Below are 16,115 nucleotides of genomic sequence, written 5' to 3'. Positions count from 1 at the left end.
GATTCTGTTGGCTGAAGTTTATTTGAAATTTAAAAACCAATTACACATTGTTTGACACATATATTAGAAAAAAAATGCTTCCAAAAATTTTGAATGATAATTGACAAGATATATGTAATTCAATTATATGTATTATATATATATATATATATATATATATATATATATATATATATATATATATAATACAGTCGAGAAAAAGATTTTGTGGTCGTTGACCACATGGTTTTATTCCGTCGTTTAGAACACTTTTGGGATTTCTCGACATAACAACGTCTATTCTGCATCAAAAAAAAATCGAACTGACAAATGTAGACAATGCAGTCTCAATTCAAGCTGCTCAGCGTGAGTTCTTTGTTACGCGTATTCATGTTGGGTTCTTCTGACGGAATCAAAGCGAGGAAGGAAGAGCATCGCCATTGTAGGGGATACCGTCGGAATAATAATGCAATTGTCATCCTGAATCCCGAATATATTCCTCACTCTTTTATCATTTATGGGTTCTTCTTACATATGTATGATACTTATGAAAATAGATATACAAATGAGACGAACGACATGTATAATACTCCTCTCGGATTTAATTTACCCATAATTTTTATGCAGAATGTTTCAGAATTTAATTGATAACCGTTTCGTAATGCTGGACAAGATTCTGAAAACAAAGAAATTAGCCGGGCTTTAATTATCACTGTGTATAACACTAAAACATTCGACCCATCATTACGCAAGCGTAAAGTCAGAGTGAAAATTATAGTCGAATCTCTATGCGCGAATTTAGTTCACGTTTACACTGAATACTCGTTAACGATGTTAATAATTTCACATGCGGATACAGAAACCGTCGAGCACCGCGAATTACAAAGTTATCGTTTGAATGATAAATAAGGTTCGCTATTTCGCTCGCTATTACATGACTAACATTTGAGGAAATAATTCAGCCGTTAATATCGATCCGTGAGTCCCGTCACACACGGAGCGACTGATTTGAATTTTGACATTCTAATTTTGTCTAAAAAAAATTATCCTTTAGATTATTATTATATAATTAAACTTTTAATTTATCTATTTTGAATATGAATTTTGAATATTGAACAATATTGAATATTAGATCTATTATACAGGATGGACTCAAATGTTTCGGCCAAACATTGAGATTTTATAGGAAATTTAATTCTGATAAACATAAACAAAAAATTTCTGATAAATAACATAGGTTGAAAAATGCTTCTTTAAGAGATTTTTTGGCGCTAACTTTTTAAGAAAGCATTTTTCGATCCATGTTTATGGAAAACTTTTTGTTCAGAATTAAATTTCCTATAAATCTCAAAGTCTGGTCGGAACGATTTGGATCCACTTTGTATATTTATATTTCTGTTGCTGTTTTCTGTTCTTGAAAAATTTGCCCGCGATCGTTCATCGGTAATAATCATCATTATCAATTTTTCACGAAGGAAAAGAATTGTCATCGAACGATATAGAAACGCATATGTCGCATAATTCGTCACAATCTTTGCATGCAAACTACTTCGTTACACGTATATATTTCTCCCTATTGTCATTGAATCGAAACCAGGTCACTTGGCATAAAATCGCCAGTTTAATAAGTAAGCCATCACTCCCCTCATTCTTCCCCCTTCGTTTTAACGCAACGACAATATAATCACGGTCCCCGCGGTTTCCTTTCTTTTAACAATCGACGGCTTCGGTAAAAACGGATATTGCGTAACCTTCATACATTGCACATCCGTCGTCTTCAATGATTCCCCCGCGCTTTTGCGTGACTCGCACGGGAAACTTTCTCCGTTCTCTACCAGACGAGCGATGTAACAAAGATCCGTACGAGAGAGGCACCGATAAACGCGCGCTCTCGTAATGCTTGGGTGTCTTATTAAAATTTTAATACTTAATTTCAGATATGCGTGATCGAAGAGATACATAAAAAATAAAAATCACGTTAAAAATTAATAATTGATATAACAAGCAAAATTCCTCACACACAGAAGATATTCTGCACATCTTCATAATCTGAAATGTGTTTCTTTTCACGAATATATCGACCTGTAGTCTAGTTTACAGTTAATATTTGAGTGTGTTGGAAACTGCACGTTACGGCGATTCTCGAAACAACGTGTCGGTGAAGGGGAGAAAACGTCACGAGGAATCGGGCAAAAATATCCATCGCTCGCGCGACCATCGGCTCCGCTTAACTTCCTGGCGCCGGACTCTTTCACAGCGCGTTAAATGAGGCAGATGCGACTCTCGTACGTGTCGTCGGATAAGTTCATCAATTGTTACGGAATCGCGCGTCGTAGAGATATGAAACGCGTGGAGGAGGGAAGGGATCGAGTGAGATATTCGTTCGCATGCGCGTGCGTGCGTGCGGTAACATTTCATGCGATGCACTCTCTCGTTCGTTTCTATGTTCTGTTTCTCTCCCTTCTTGCAGTAGAGCTCTCTGCCTATCTTTCCTTTTTCCTCTCTTTTCACTTCCCGCAACTAAACCCCCTGTGTCAGGCCTCGAATGCGAATGTACGAATACACGTGTGTTTATCTCTTTTCAACACGTTTGCTTCTCTTCTGCTTTCTTCCTCTCTCCTTTGCTCTTCCTTCGAAATATGTGTGTGTGTGTGTGTGTGTGTATGTGTGTATGTGTGTGTGTTTGCTTGCTTGCTTGCTCGCGTGCGCGGGGAAGTGGTGCCACCCGTCCGTCGAGCGCTGTTGCCATCTCTTCGTCCCTCTCTTCCTCTGCGAGTACCTCGTGTCAGAGAGCTCCAGCTGAGCGTTCCGCAGCGGTTTTCAACTTAGTCATAAGCTGATATTTCATTTATCGTATAAGTTTATCGGATATATGCTGGTTGGCTGTTATGCGAAGAAATTTTGGAATTCTAAAAATTCTTTATTTGATAACTAATCAGTATGTCCGATAAACTTGTCGTATGATATATGAGACGTTAGGCTTGTTAGAGGAAGACAATGCGACTGGAATGCAGGATAGACATCATTCTTGTCGATTTTCAGGCGCGTTATACAAGTAGAAGGATAGATGAATTTATTTATTTTGAGATAAGAAAGAGAAAAAGAGAGAGAGAGAGTAGTTTCCTAAAAAATGAGAGAGAAAAATATATAAAGAGATAGCAGCGAGATATTCGTTTTATTTTACTAGATAACGAAAAATCAATTAAAAGTGACAAAAAATTAATCTTATAAATTAATAATAATTACAATAATTATGATAAAATAAAATGTATCAATACTTGATGAAAAAATCTTTATAATTATTAAAATTATTTAATTTTTTAATTTTTATTTTGGTGTTTAAATTTAATTCTCAATGTCGAAAATTTTTGTTGATTATGTCGAGTTAAATGCAGCGCATGCTCATTATCGCATGTTCAGTTTCTTGACACGGTAATACGGTAGTTAGTCTCCTTTTAAGTGTTCATTTCTGTCATGATAGGTAGATATTATTAGATATGAGACTGGCTGGATTTGGCGAATTATATTACGTTAACGAGATTGCCAGATTTTCATAAAAAAGATCCCCTTCTGAGTGTTCCACTTATCTCGAACAAATTATAGCCGATTAAGATTTTCTTTTTGCTCAATATGATGTTTTCTTTATTTTTTTTTTTTATTAATAGAAATTAGAGCTTAATAAAAGTATTAACATTTCCTATAGACTAGATATCTACTATTTTTGCGTTATGAATAATTTTGTCAAATCTTTTTTGTTAGCATCTTGCGCGATCTTTTCATCGATTACATAAATTTGCTCGATTGTTTATGAGATATGTGACAAAATAAAATATAGATTATTACTAAATCGTTTAAGAATATTAAAACCTAAACGAATACTAATCCGTTTAAGTTTTAATATTCTTAAAACCTGAAATTTTTAAAATTTTTCTTAATATATATTAAAAGATCAAATTTTGGAAAAAATGTTTTATTTATTACATTTAATTTATTACGTTATATAACATGATTACGTAACATGTGAATAATTTTAGGAGTTAAGGATACACATGTAGAGTCTATTACTAGATAAACATGTATCACAACTCGAAAATTATCGTTGACCTAGTTCTTGGTTTTTATGTCCCTGCTAGCGATGTCGTCTCCCGCGATAGGCGGTCTTAAAGTTGGCGAAATGAGGTTAAACCACCATACAAAAGCCGCGCTCATAACCATATGGTATCTGCGGCAGTGTTTTATGTTCAGGTAGGGTTGGCATCATATATGATTCACATGGCGAATATATCGCCTCGATTCCGTAGCATCCTGCCGGTGAATAAGGTACATGCAAGGGGATGATAGAAAAAAAAAGAGGTTTCATGATACGGGGAGGTGCTTGGTTTGGAGGCGACAGTGATCCTCAAATTATATTATTATTGATTTCTTACGATTACATTTTCAGGAAATATTTTGTACCTTAGTAAATATATAATTAATTTAATAATTGTATGTAAATAATTAATTAATAAATAATTAATGTAAATTATTTAATCAATTAGTAAAACATAAAATTAATTAGCAAAACAATATAAATTTATGTTTAGATTATCATACAAAATTCAATCAATAATGGTAGGCTAAAAATTAATGAAAAGCACAAGTTGGAACACAGTTCTATGGCCACTTTATGGAAGATTGTAAAAATCAGATTTTTTTACGTAGAATAAATTTTGCATAATTATAAAATCTGTCTATCTGGTACGCGAATAAGTCTGGGAGTCGACTATCTCGCGTAAAAACTTGACAGTTTCAATTTATACGCGCGCGATTACTCGACGTCATATCACGATCTAGTAATATAGCGATTGCTTAAGATAATTTATCCACGAGATCATTTAACATATCACGTTTATGCGCAAGAGAATGTATATTTTAAGAACGCGTTGGTTGCGTGTTGCCATACGTTTGGGATGACATATCGTATTTTTCAATATGTCAAACGATACCCGTCTCTCGAATTAATCGATGATAATAAAAGATCTTTGAGCGCACGTAACATTTTTCCGATGTGATTAAAAAGTTAAGCGGTTACCGTATCGTTAGGCATATTTTCGAAATAAGAACCGCCAAGTATCCCCAACACGGGCCAGATATTTATTGATTTAATGATAGCAGCGCGCCTATAGTTACGCGTATGATGTAACTCTAGAATAGAGTAGAAGAACCGGGGTTATTGGCACTAGGGATAAGGGTGGAAGGGACACGAGGGTTGTGCCGGCTCTACGACTGCGTCGACATCAGAGCGAAAACACCAATGACATATATATAGTGGAATTTATATATTTTCAACATGATGCGGATGAGGCTGTAAATTTAACGCAGCTTAAGATTGAAAAAGATAATTTCTCTTATAGAGAGAGGGAGAATGTGTGTATATTTTTTTTCACTCTTCTCATCTTACAGCAATATCTCGTTGAGAAAAAAAAGTACTCAGATAAATCAACTATCTTTCAATTTTAAACTATCAATCTTCAGCTTCACCTCGCTAACGAAATATTGTAAATAAATATATATATAGGTTTTTGATTTACATCGATACGCGCGTAAAATGGCAAAATGATAGAATAGTTACTGTACAGAAATTATGTTTCAGAATTTTGTCAAGTACGAGCAGAAAAAAATCGAAACGAGTAACACGATAACATGTCCTCGTGTATTTTTATGATTTTATCATGTTACGTAATTTGCGCGCACAGTATCGCATACACATGTAATAAATCGTTAAATAAACCGCTCGGATGGATTCTATTTTAGCAGCTGTGCTATATGTGCACGCTAAATCGTGCTCATCGCACGTTCATTTGTATCATATTGAGACGGAAGCAGCGAGAACGAAATAATCTTGGCCATTAGAAACGTTTGATAGGCGAGTGACACATATATTTTTCACGCTGTGTATCGTAGCGAGCGTTATAAACTTGCTCTTCCGTTTAATTCAGACACATGTGCGCTTATCAATAAAAAACGATTACGTCATGATCATTTTATATAATTTCACGACTTATTATAAATGTTTCTATTTACATACGTTGTCAGTTATGTTCTGTCACGCAAATGAAAAAAAAAAAAAAAAATAGTAAAACGTAATACGCATAAGTTATCCACACTACTTTGATTTTTTGTGGATTGTATATAAATATTTGATACAAAGAAAACTCATTGCTCGCGAAACATATATATATATCAACAATTGGAAATCTGGGGGCAAAACATAAACAAATTATGTCGCGCAGATATTTTTATCAAACAATAGGAGCACGTATCGATCAGTTGAGTCGTGAAAGGCGAGCAATAAGGATGTTCTCAGACAGTGCGGATAGAGTAAACATGGGTGGGAAACGCGTGTATTCGCGAATATTGTATGTTCGTGTATACTAGTACGTGTGCATTTAGTGTGTACGTGACATCGTTCTTTGTTAAGTAAGTATTAAACGATTAAATTGTATATCTATAATTACGGAACTTATACTTGGACATTGAGCATGACGGGAATGTACGCTTTATGATAGTGACGTGTGCAATCAAGCTTGATGTATATATCGATAACACGATCGATATACATGTTACAACAAAACAATATATATTACGCAGATTGAGGATTTAATAATTGATATCGAATATAACATTACCTAAGTGCATATCCAAGTTTTATTAATTACTGTTTGTATATACTATGTTTTATCATATATATTGCAATATTCTATTGCATAATCTATTGCAATATATTGCTAATAAATATTTAAAGTCAAAAACAAAATATTTCATGTCTAGTTATATCTCCAAATTATTACGGAACGCAGGGAGCTAATTACAAAGAAAAAAGAGAGTATACATTTTCTTTATCTTTTTTTTTCTATTTATTTATTTATTTAATGTTTTTTTAATGTTGACTGAATGAGGAGGAGAATTGCTAAATAGAATTGCGAAATAGAGAGAGCTTACGATCCTGCGACGCGCTCGTATCGCCGAGGGGAAATTAGATTTGCCTGTTTAATTTCGTTCTCTAAGCATGCGTAACTCCGGGTACCAAATTGACTTCGGCGCGCGACCTATCTGTCGGGATAAATCTCCGAATTCGCGGTTTCTTTCGACAGCGTCCTGGCTATATCGAGGCGAGTTTCTCTCCGCAATATCATGATGTATCGATATAGTAAATTGAAACTGGCGTAATTTTGATGAAGACTTAGACTTCGAGATTTTACCACAAATTCTATCGTGCTCACAACGTGGAAAATTGAGTCCGGTGAGATTACACAGATTTCAATTCACAAAGAGGGTTTTATAATTTTCTATATTTATAAATCATAGATACAACGCGGCCTTAAATATTACACAGCTCGACTATGTGCGTTGTTTGTTTACAACGCTCGAAGAGTGAAAATATCAACAGGGGTTAAGCGCCATACAATACCTCTTGTGTTCTTTTATTCCTTTTAATATTTCCACTCTTCCAATCAAGTCGAATCAATGTGAGTAGAGGTAATATTCAGGTAAATTGAGTCTAATCGACTCTAATGTGCGTACGTGACTATTTCGCGGAAATATGAAGCTTTAAATAGCTTCAAATATCTACTGCGTACACATCGAAATGTATAATCTAAATACGACTTGCGTCAGTTACACATATATCGATGACACATTTTATTTTGACAGATTTAATTTCGGAAAGACAGAGAGAGATACATATATTGAATAAAGAGAATTATTATAAATTTATTATGGACTCATTGAATAATTATTAATTTTATAATTATTGTGCGATATATTATGAGAATATTATGACGTATGATAAACGCACAACAGCCTACCATCAAAACAAATTCACGCTACTTAGGCATGTAAGTGGGAGATCGTGATAAAGGATATTGGTGATCGTGGGTTGTCGCGAGGTGGAAGCGAGACAGGGAGTGACGGGTGAGGGGGCCAGGAGGAGAAGGAGAAGACCGGTAAAACGAGGAGTACGAAGGGATGCTACGTCAGGGTAGGTCGCTCGATATTGACCACTCTATACACCTACGGATTTTTCTTGCTTTTGCTCTTTTTTTATCCTCGTTACTCCCACGATTCATTTCCCGTTTTCTGCGAATATTACAAAGTTAATTTAAATATTTTTTGGTCTAACTTATTTTTATATAAAATTGCGAGATCGTGATGATATAAATGTTAAATATTAGATTGTATGTGTCAATATTTTAATTAAAAGGACGTAAGATTTACATTTCTGTTATATTTTTCTGTTGCAGGTGAGTACTCGCTATACCAGAATCTCGACGTATTGTCAACTTCTGATCGGCGTAATGTAAGTAAATAATGAATGAAATAATTTATATATATTGCTGCGTTCATGAGTTTAATAATCGTGTTCATAAAATAAAATATTAATAAAATATTAATATTCTATATATATATGGATTAAAAATTTTTAATATTTTACAAATATTGATTTTGATATGATTTTTGCAAAACATACATACAATAGTGAACGCAGCAAATCGAATTAACGCTTATCGCGATTTGCGTTTCACATTTTATGCGTAAATATCAAGCATTTATATGGTCATCATATTTACGGCACCATACAAACACCATAATTAAAGCAGATAGTATTTATATTAAATAAGCATTCCATTTTCTTACGTAAGGAATTATATATTTAATTCTCATACAAAAAAGGATAATTAATTCGATTAATTAATTAGATATAATTGCACTTAATTATTAAACTATATTAATTTAATATGCTCTCAATATATCCAACGCTATAGTTAGTCGTCGCTAATACATGTATTATAGGGAAAATTATTTTGACATTGTCTGATTTCACTGAGAGTAATGAGCATTTCTCTGATTTGCTCGTGATAATTCGCAACGTTATGCAACATCGGTAAGGAGTCGCGAGTCGGCGCAGGTCTTTTCGCGCATAGTAACGAGTAGGTAATTGACGAGAGATAATCGTACGGCACGCGACAAATCTAGTGGTTGACAACCACTGGCAAGCAGGAGGCAGCTGAACGGACAAAGAGCGAACGGTTATTGCAGGACGACAGTGCAGACTCGAGACTCGATGCCGGCACTCCAGCAAGCCCCTCTCTTCCTTTTGTCTCGCTCCTCGTTCCTCTACCATCGCATCGTGTATCCCTTGCATCTAAACTTACTAGAAGCTACCTGTACCTACCTATCTACCTACCTACTCTTTCTGACACCATCGCCATGTTGGCGAAACTTTTCTGGAATTCCTATGTCCGGTGTTGAACGTCGTCTTCTGGCCTTCTAACATAACGTTCTTAAGTAATTCTTTCCGTTTGATTTTCAATCCGTTATAAGTCTACCATGCGCTTATTTTAGACACAGTCATCGCGTACATATGTTTATTTATCACATCTTCCCCAGCTCTTTTTATAGAAAAGAAATTTCTTTTGCGTGTTTAAACAGAAAATGCATACAATTTTTAGTTTTACTTTTTTTTTTTTGAGAATATAAATAGCGTTTGATTATATTATTTTTTTGTCAACATTATGTTATGTGGAATATAAAATACAGACAGATGTGTTTTCGATTGAGAATCAGAATGCTGTGGAGTTTCTTTTCGAACAATCGATCTTTAGAAAAAAAATTGTGTTCATGACAGAAAAATATGGATAATTCGAAAGCTATATTGAAATTATATATTGACACAATACACACTATATTAAGTATATACGAAGTTGATTCAAAATTTTCTAAAGTTATAAACTGTTTATCATCACAAGTAACAATTGTAAATAAGATAGATTATTTTAAAAATTAAAATGAAAAGAAGATATATTTTAATAATGTTAAAAACACTCACCAGACTGCAATCTTTTTAGGATAATAAAAAAAAATTTTTTTTAATTTTTATTAAAAAACAGAATCTCTTATTTTAAAATTTCCACACGATTATTTCTCAAACTGTAGAGAATATTTTAAAAAATTTTAGATGAATTTTATTTTAAAAGTTATGAAATCTAGTAATATATTAAAAAATCTTCATATTAATGTATGAAGAAGAATTTACTGTATTTAAAAGGGAGAGGGGAGGAGGATATTCCATATGACATATAATTTGAACATTTTTATGTAGGCGTTATAGTGATTTTGAATAGTTGCTGCTAGTAATATTTGTACAAGTTCTATAGTTTAGTCTGTTTTTTTTTTGCTTTGTTTTGCTTTCTCTATTTTCTCTATTTCTTATACCTGCTTTCAATAGTATCTATTTTTATGTTTGAGTGTAAGCATTGCTATAACTAAAAGATAAACGAAATATACCTCTCTTTGTCACAATAGCAGTTGGGAACAATTAGTTTCAGCTTTGCGTTCGAAAACATCAGTCGGAAAAAGTACGAAGTGAGGAAAGATTAACCTCCAAACGAAGTGTAATACACGAAAAGACAGAAAACTTTGTATGATTATCGGTATTCATAATTACCTAATTATTAATATAAAATAGTATAAAAATTGAGACATATGACATTTTTTGGACGTGATAATTTGCGATCGATGATCGGGTATGTGACATTTTGATGATTTATATATTACGTGATTCGTGACCACACGTTTCTTTTATTTTTATAAATAAAGTGAAAGTATCGCGTCTAACAAGGGTAGAAAGACGAGCTTCAATTTCTCGGAGATCGTGAGCGACCGAGATCACTTTCACCCCCCGCCGTTATCAGATAGAATCGATTCTGTGTCCCGTTTTCTCACACGATGCGACACATTCAACAGAAGATAAAGAGAGAGGTAAGTTTTCTTACGCGTTTTTATAATCACTGAATCCATTAAATTCGCTGTAAGATGATTCGGGGAGTAAAAACGGATAAAAACTGATTGTAGATTTTACTTTGCGATTAATTATCACGATTAATTATCCGCAGATGAAAGTTTAGGAAACATTTTTCCGAGGATGATTTTGTTTAAACTAAATGTATATAAAACATAATAAAATATAATAATATATAATAAAATATATGTATATAAAGTAAAGCATCGCATAAATAAGATTGTAAAACGCCATTTTGTCGAGGTGAAGCATACAGTTTCAACGAACACGTGTAGTTATTTAAAGTTCTTGACTTCGTGAATTTCTTTTCGAAGTCTCTTGGATCTTCGATGGCATTTTAGAATTTTATCGCTTCGACTGTTACGAATCATCTCATTAAAAGTTTTAAAAGTTCTCTATCATATATTTATTGCACTTAATGCCTGAATTTAGAAAAAATCGACTTGAGAAAGAAATGAATTATTTATTTTAAATATTTAACAAAGTAAGAAAGAAATGTGAAACGAATGCGACAGAATTCGTGTGTAATTTTACATTTCATGCTACCATTAGCCGGCTATCATATGTCCCATTAAGGATTTATATTTTTTTCTTCTCTCTATCCGTTCATTCCTATTTTTTATTTTTCGTGATCGAGTAGCCAATCTTTTCGAGACGCTTAATTTAAGGTGACGGTCGATCGATGAAGACATGGCTATATGCTCGAGACAGGCTCAAATTAAGCATCCGTCGATATTTCTCCTCCCACGTTGATCAGTTTTGTGGTTTTTGTGTTTATTGTAAACAACCGTATCCTCTCGTCCACGCCCGTTTCTTTGTTGCTTTTTGTCCGTGAGGCGTTATAATCGTTCTGCGCGTGTAGGGATAGCGATGCTGAACTTTATTAAGATATCGTTACTATTTGATACTATCTTCTATCGATATTTGTTTAACATCAAAAATTGGCAAATTTATTATATGAATAATTTTTCAATTTAATTTTTATATTAAAATTTATCATTGATAAAAATATTTGATACGAATGTCAAAACATTATCAATTATTATCAATTATTGTAAGAACAAAGAATCAATATTTTGAATATGCATTCTAGAATATTATTGATTGGACAACTTCTGGATCATTTTTTGACTCGATTTTTCCGTTAATGAAAATAAAAAAATATCGGTATATTTAGGACAGGAATAATGTTAGGACACTTTTATAATTCGATGCTTTGTTTCGTATGAAATAAAGTGTGTCGAAGTAGGTTTGTGAGAGTTGAGAACCGAGAAACAATAGTTTACTTGGCTTTGTGAATAGAACTGCCCCGAAGGCAGTTCGAGTCGCCGAATGTAAAGGATATATGTGTATATACTATTCTACAATACTCGACACTCTCGACAGTGAATGCGGATAAACTCGGGCGCATTAAACTCATAATAGTTGGTAATAATAGATTGCACGTCCGATCTAAGAGCGGGTTCCTAGAATTTCTGCGTCGCGTGGAATGCATACTTTTGGCATTGTCTTGTAAAAATGTGAAATGCATCGCGAATCACGTCGAATGTTATATTGGTCGGCGATTAATTCTAAGTTATTCTAATGTAGTAATATCAAAGAATTATTTGATTTTTAATCATTTAATGATTTAATAAGACAGTAGAAAATGTGTTTCATATTTGCATATATAAATAAGACAATTTGTAATTATTTGAAAACAATTGTAAGAACGATACATTATTTATTTGAATTTAATAATCAGATGTATGTATATTAAAATTTCCTCACACTCGATATACATAAAATAGTGATCATTAAATCGTTAAGTTACGATAAATGGCTTTTCCCACTAAAAAAAATGTTTTCCAGTACGATAAGATTATTTGGTGTGGGATATGTCGTTAAATTTATCGAGTTGCAAGATGTATAATAAGATGTGCATATGTATACGCGATACATGCATGAGTAAAAGCATAGTAAGTTAGCTTTTTCGGGAATAGAAACTCTATCGAATCTCTGTCCCAACAGGTTTTTGTGATCGCGTGAATGCGTAATGACTACAGATATTCTCGGGTAATGATATCGAGAGGTATGGGATTAAGGAGAGATTCGTGATAGTTCCTTTTTCTGCTTCTCCTGAGAAGCGGAAAGGGGCGAGAAAAGGAGCGTGTGTACCACCACGTGCGAAATACCCCCGTAGTGAAGAAACTCGACTTTTTCGCCAATTATCGTGACAGTGACACACTTCGGGCAAACGAGTTTTCCAGGTTATTTTAATCGAGAGGGAACGTACGTCGCGCGGCTTCGTTTAATCGGCTCCCCACTTGTTACTCTTTGCGATCGTCGAGCGCGCGTGCGATGCATCGTGATTTCGTGTTTCTTACTAGGAATCTGAACGTATCGTTGCACTCGGGTGTATTAGTGAACGAAACATAATGAAATTTAATTATAATGCTAATAAAAAATACTTCAAATTTCAAATACCAAAGCTTTAGATTACACAATTTAAAGGGCGAGTTTTTTTTTTTCTTTTTTTTTCTCTTTTTTTTTAATGATTTCTAATTTCGTTATTTCTCTTTCCGTGTAGCATTTTCCGGTTTTTTTATTTTTTTTTTTTATTTATTACTAGTCGGAGTATTGAACGATGAATCAATATTAATTTAATCCCGGTTTTCCTCGTTGAATTCCTGTTGTTGACACAATTAGATTGAACGAGAGATTAGGCTTTGTAAGACAAGAGCAATTAACTTGAATTATCTTAAATTATATTGATTGAATTACACGGGAGCGATCGGGCGAATCGCGGGGTTTAATTGCGCGTGTCATGTCCCAAAGTCAAAGGTTCGCTTCTGAAACGAGCGTGTCGAATCCGTTTCTGCTCTGTAATGGCAACTATAATAATTCGAGAACGCGTTGGATGCGCCGATTACACGTCGATACGCGACAGCGTCGCGACCGCGGGCTTATCACAGCCGCCGCCGTTGACGCATGTATGTATCGCGCGCGACGTTGCGGCATTAATTAGTCGACTGGAGCGAAGACAACTGGCCGGCAAGGTCGCACTCGCTCGCCGGTGCTCTGGACCCTCTTCGACGACAGCTGACAGCCGACGTACGCGATCCGGGTAGTACACATCTCTCGGTATTAATCGCACTACAAACGTTTCCTGTGCGCAGCGGTGCTCAAATCGCGGCGATGTGATATGTCGTTAAGCATGTAATCTGAAAATAAGAAACTTTGCGTTTGCACGTAAAGGAGAAGAATGCCCGTTCGCATCGCTCGCGATTGTTTCCCGGATGAGATAAGGCCGACTCTTTTCTCTTGTGTTCCGTTTTCAGTGTATTAATTCATATTTGATTCTTATCGTTCGTAATAAAATAAACGGATCCGTTTGGTAATAAAAGAACGGTATCATGATCTGGTTTGTCAATAAAAAGAAGACTTTTTCTAAAAAATAGTTGTGTCTAAAAGATACATACGAAGATAGAGACCCTTCAATGGAAGGTTATTCGTAGCGATATGAATTGATGAAATATAAAATTATGGTATACGTCAGTTTTATAATTCCTTCGGAACGGCATACATTTTTTTCATTTTTTTCATTTTTCATTTTATTTTATTTTATTTATTTATTTTTTTTTTTTTTTAACTCGTTTGATGGCTAAATTTTGTTTATCACGAGAGTTCTCAATTATTTATGAAAAATCGCTTAGTAAACGAATGTACTCGATGTACATAGACGAAGATTATAGAAACTGACATTTTCTACTCTGCGGAGTGTGTAACAGGTGATGAACTCTCGTACAAAGTGTTTGTGAGGAGGGAAATCCAAGACATGATGGGGAAATAAGCGAGAGAAACAGAGACAGAGCACGTGGAGAGAGAAAGGAAGAGAGAGAGAGAGAGAGAGACGGAAAGACAGAGAGAACGTTATTAAATGAATTACACGTTGGGCAAGGTAACATCGCGTCCTATCGTAAGCAAGCTCTCGATGACTGCGCGTGTATGCGCGTAACGCGAAACCACCATTATCATTAAAAAGGGATTCTTCCGTTTGAAAAGCCTGCGAAAGAGTGCGGCAATGCATTTGCATTTTCATCGGCAAAGGATCCGAAGATTATCCATTGCTGGTGAAACGAATTCATGATACGAACTTTTTCTTATCAATTAGAAAAATTAATACGTCTCTCGAAGGAAGAGTAATTTTTACTGCATTCTGTGATCTTGAATCGAGTTTGTTGAATTATAATTTTATTTCCTTGCTGTTAAAAATGAAGTATATAAAAACGCTGAGTTGATAAGCTAATAATGATTTATCGTACACTTGTTTACAAAAGATGATTAGACATTCGGAGAAAAATATTCATATAACTAAACAGATTATTACGAACGAATAGATTTTCCATCTAATTAATTAATTGTTTTGTTTAAAGTGTCACGTAATCTTCGCGCGTGATAGTACGGAATTAATATAATGAAAGTAATTCTCGTCGATGCAGCGGTTTGAAATTCTACCAGCGAAAATCAGGTCAGGATGGGATTCTAAAAGTTTCAAACCTGTTATGTAATTTACGTATTAAAATATCAAATATGTTTTATTCATGTCGCTTGCCAAGTTACGATTGAAGTCATGCGAAATATAAAAATTGGAGGATGTAGAAGAAAAACTCACTATTATATACCAAATTTTTAAGATTTGTTTGACATGTCCTTATGCACATTTTTTTAAATTTTTATTTTCTATCGATAAACTTATAAAAAATAAAAATGGAAAATATTAAAATAAAATTGGAAAATGTTAATAAAGGTTTGCTTTTACATATTAATGAATTAATTATTAATTAATTTTGATATAAATTAAAGACTATCAATAAGAATAATCGTGTCGCTGCTTATCGAGGAGAAAAACTAGAAACTTGTCACGAAACGAAAAGTTTTCAAATATCATGCTCAAGATGATGATGCTGTAAACTATGTATTCCTACGTGTATTCCTTCTCCTATTCGAGAAACACACAGGATTTGCGTCTACGGGCGAAGGGAAACGATGCTTAGTGCGTTTGAGATGGGGAGGGGGCCAGTCCGATGCAAGGGATGAGAGTCGGTAGGCCGAGACTGAGAGAAAAAGATACGAAACAGCTGTGCTGGTTCTATGGAGACAAGTCTCAGTCTACCGATCTATACGAACACGCCGTGTAATACCGTGCCGGAGTTATGTACCCTTCCTAAACAGGGGCGCTCATCCCGCGCTTCGAATGAGTTGTCACCGACACGTTGTCAACTTGACAGAACGAAAAAGTTGTACGTATATTTGC

General features: G+C 34.4%; 1 protein-coding gene across 4 annotated transcripts in view; it reads left to right on the top strand.

Moving 5' to 3' along the window:
* LOC126855503 (neurogenic protein mastermind) overlaps positions 1-16,115 on the top strand; it is a 141,716-nt gene that overhangs the window by 10,431 nt on the left and 115,170 nt on the right. For 2 of the 4 annotated variants that reach the window (XM_050603210.1, XM_050603209.1), the window contains exons 1-2: positions 6,301-6,438; positions 8,262-8,317. The exons of the other annotated variants lie outside the window; for them this stretch is intronic. The gene's annotated coding sequence lies outside the window, so the exon portion shown is untranslated. Of the gene's footprint in view, positions 1-6,300; positions 6,439-8,261; positions 8,318-16,115 lie in introns of those variants that run through there. 4 annotated transcript variants of the gene reach the window in all.

The sequence above is a fragment of the Cataglyphis hispanica genome, chromosome 16, assembly GCF_021464435.1.
Source record: "Cataglyphis hispanica isolate Lineage 1 chromosome 16, ULB_Chis1_1.0, whole genome shotgun sequence".
Lineage (NCBI taxonomy): Eukaryota > Metazoa > Arthropoda > Insecta > Hymenoptera > Formicidae > Cataglyphis > Cataglyphis hispanica.
The sequence above is the reverse complement of the archived record's forward strand: the minus strand, read 5'-3'. Positions and strand labels throughout refer to the sequence as shown.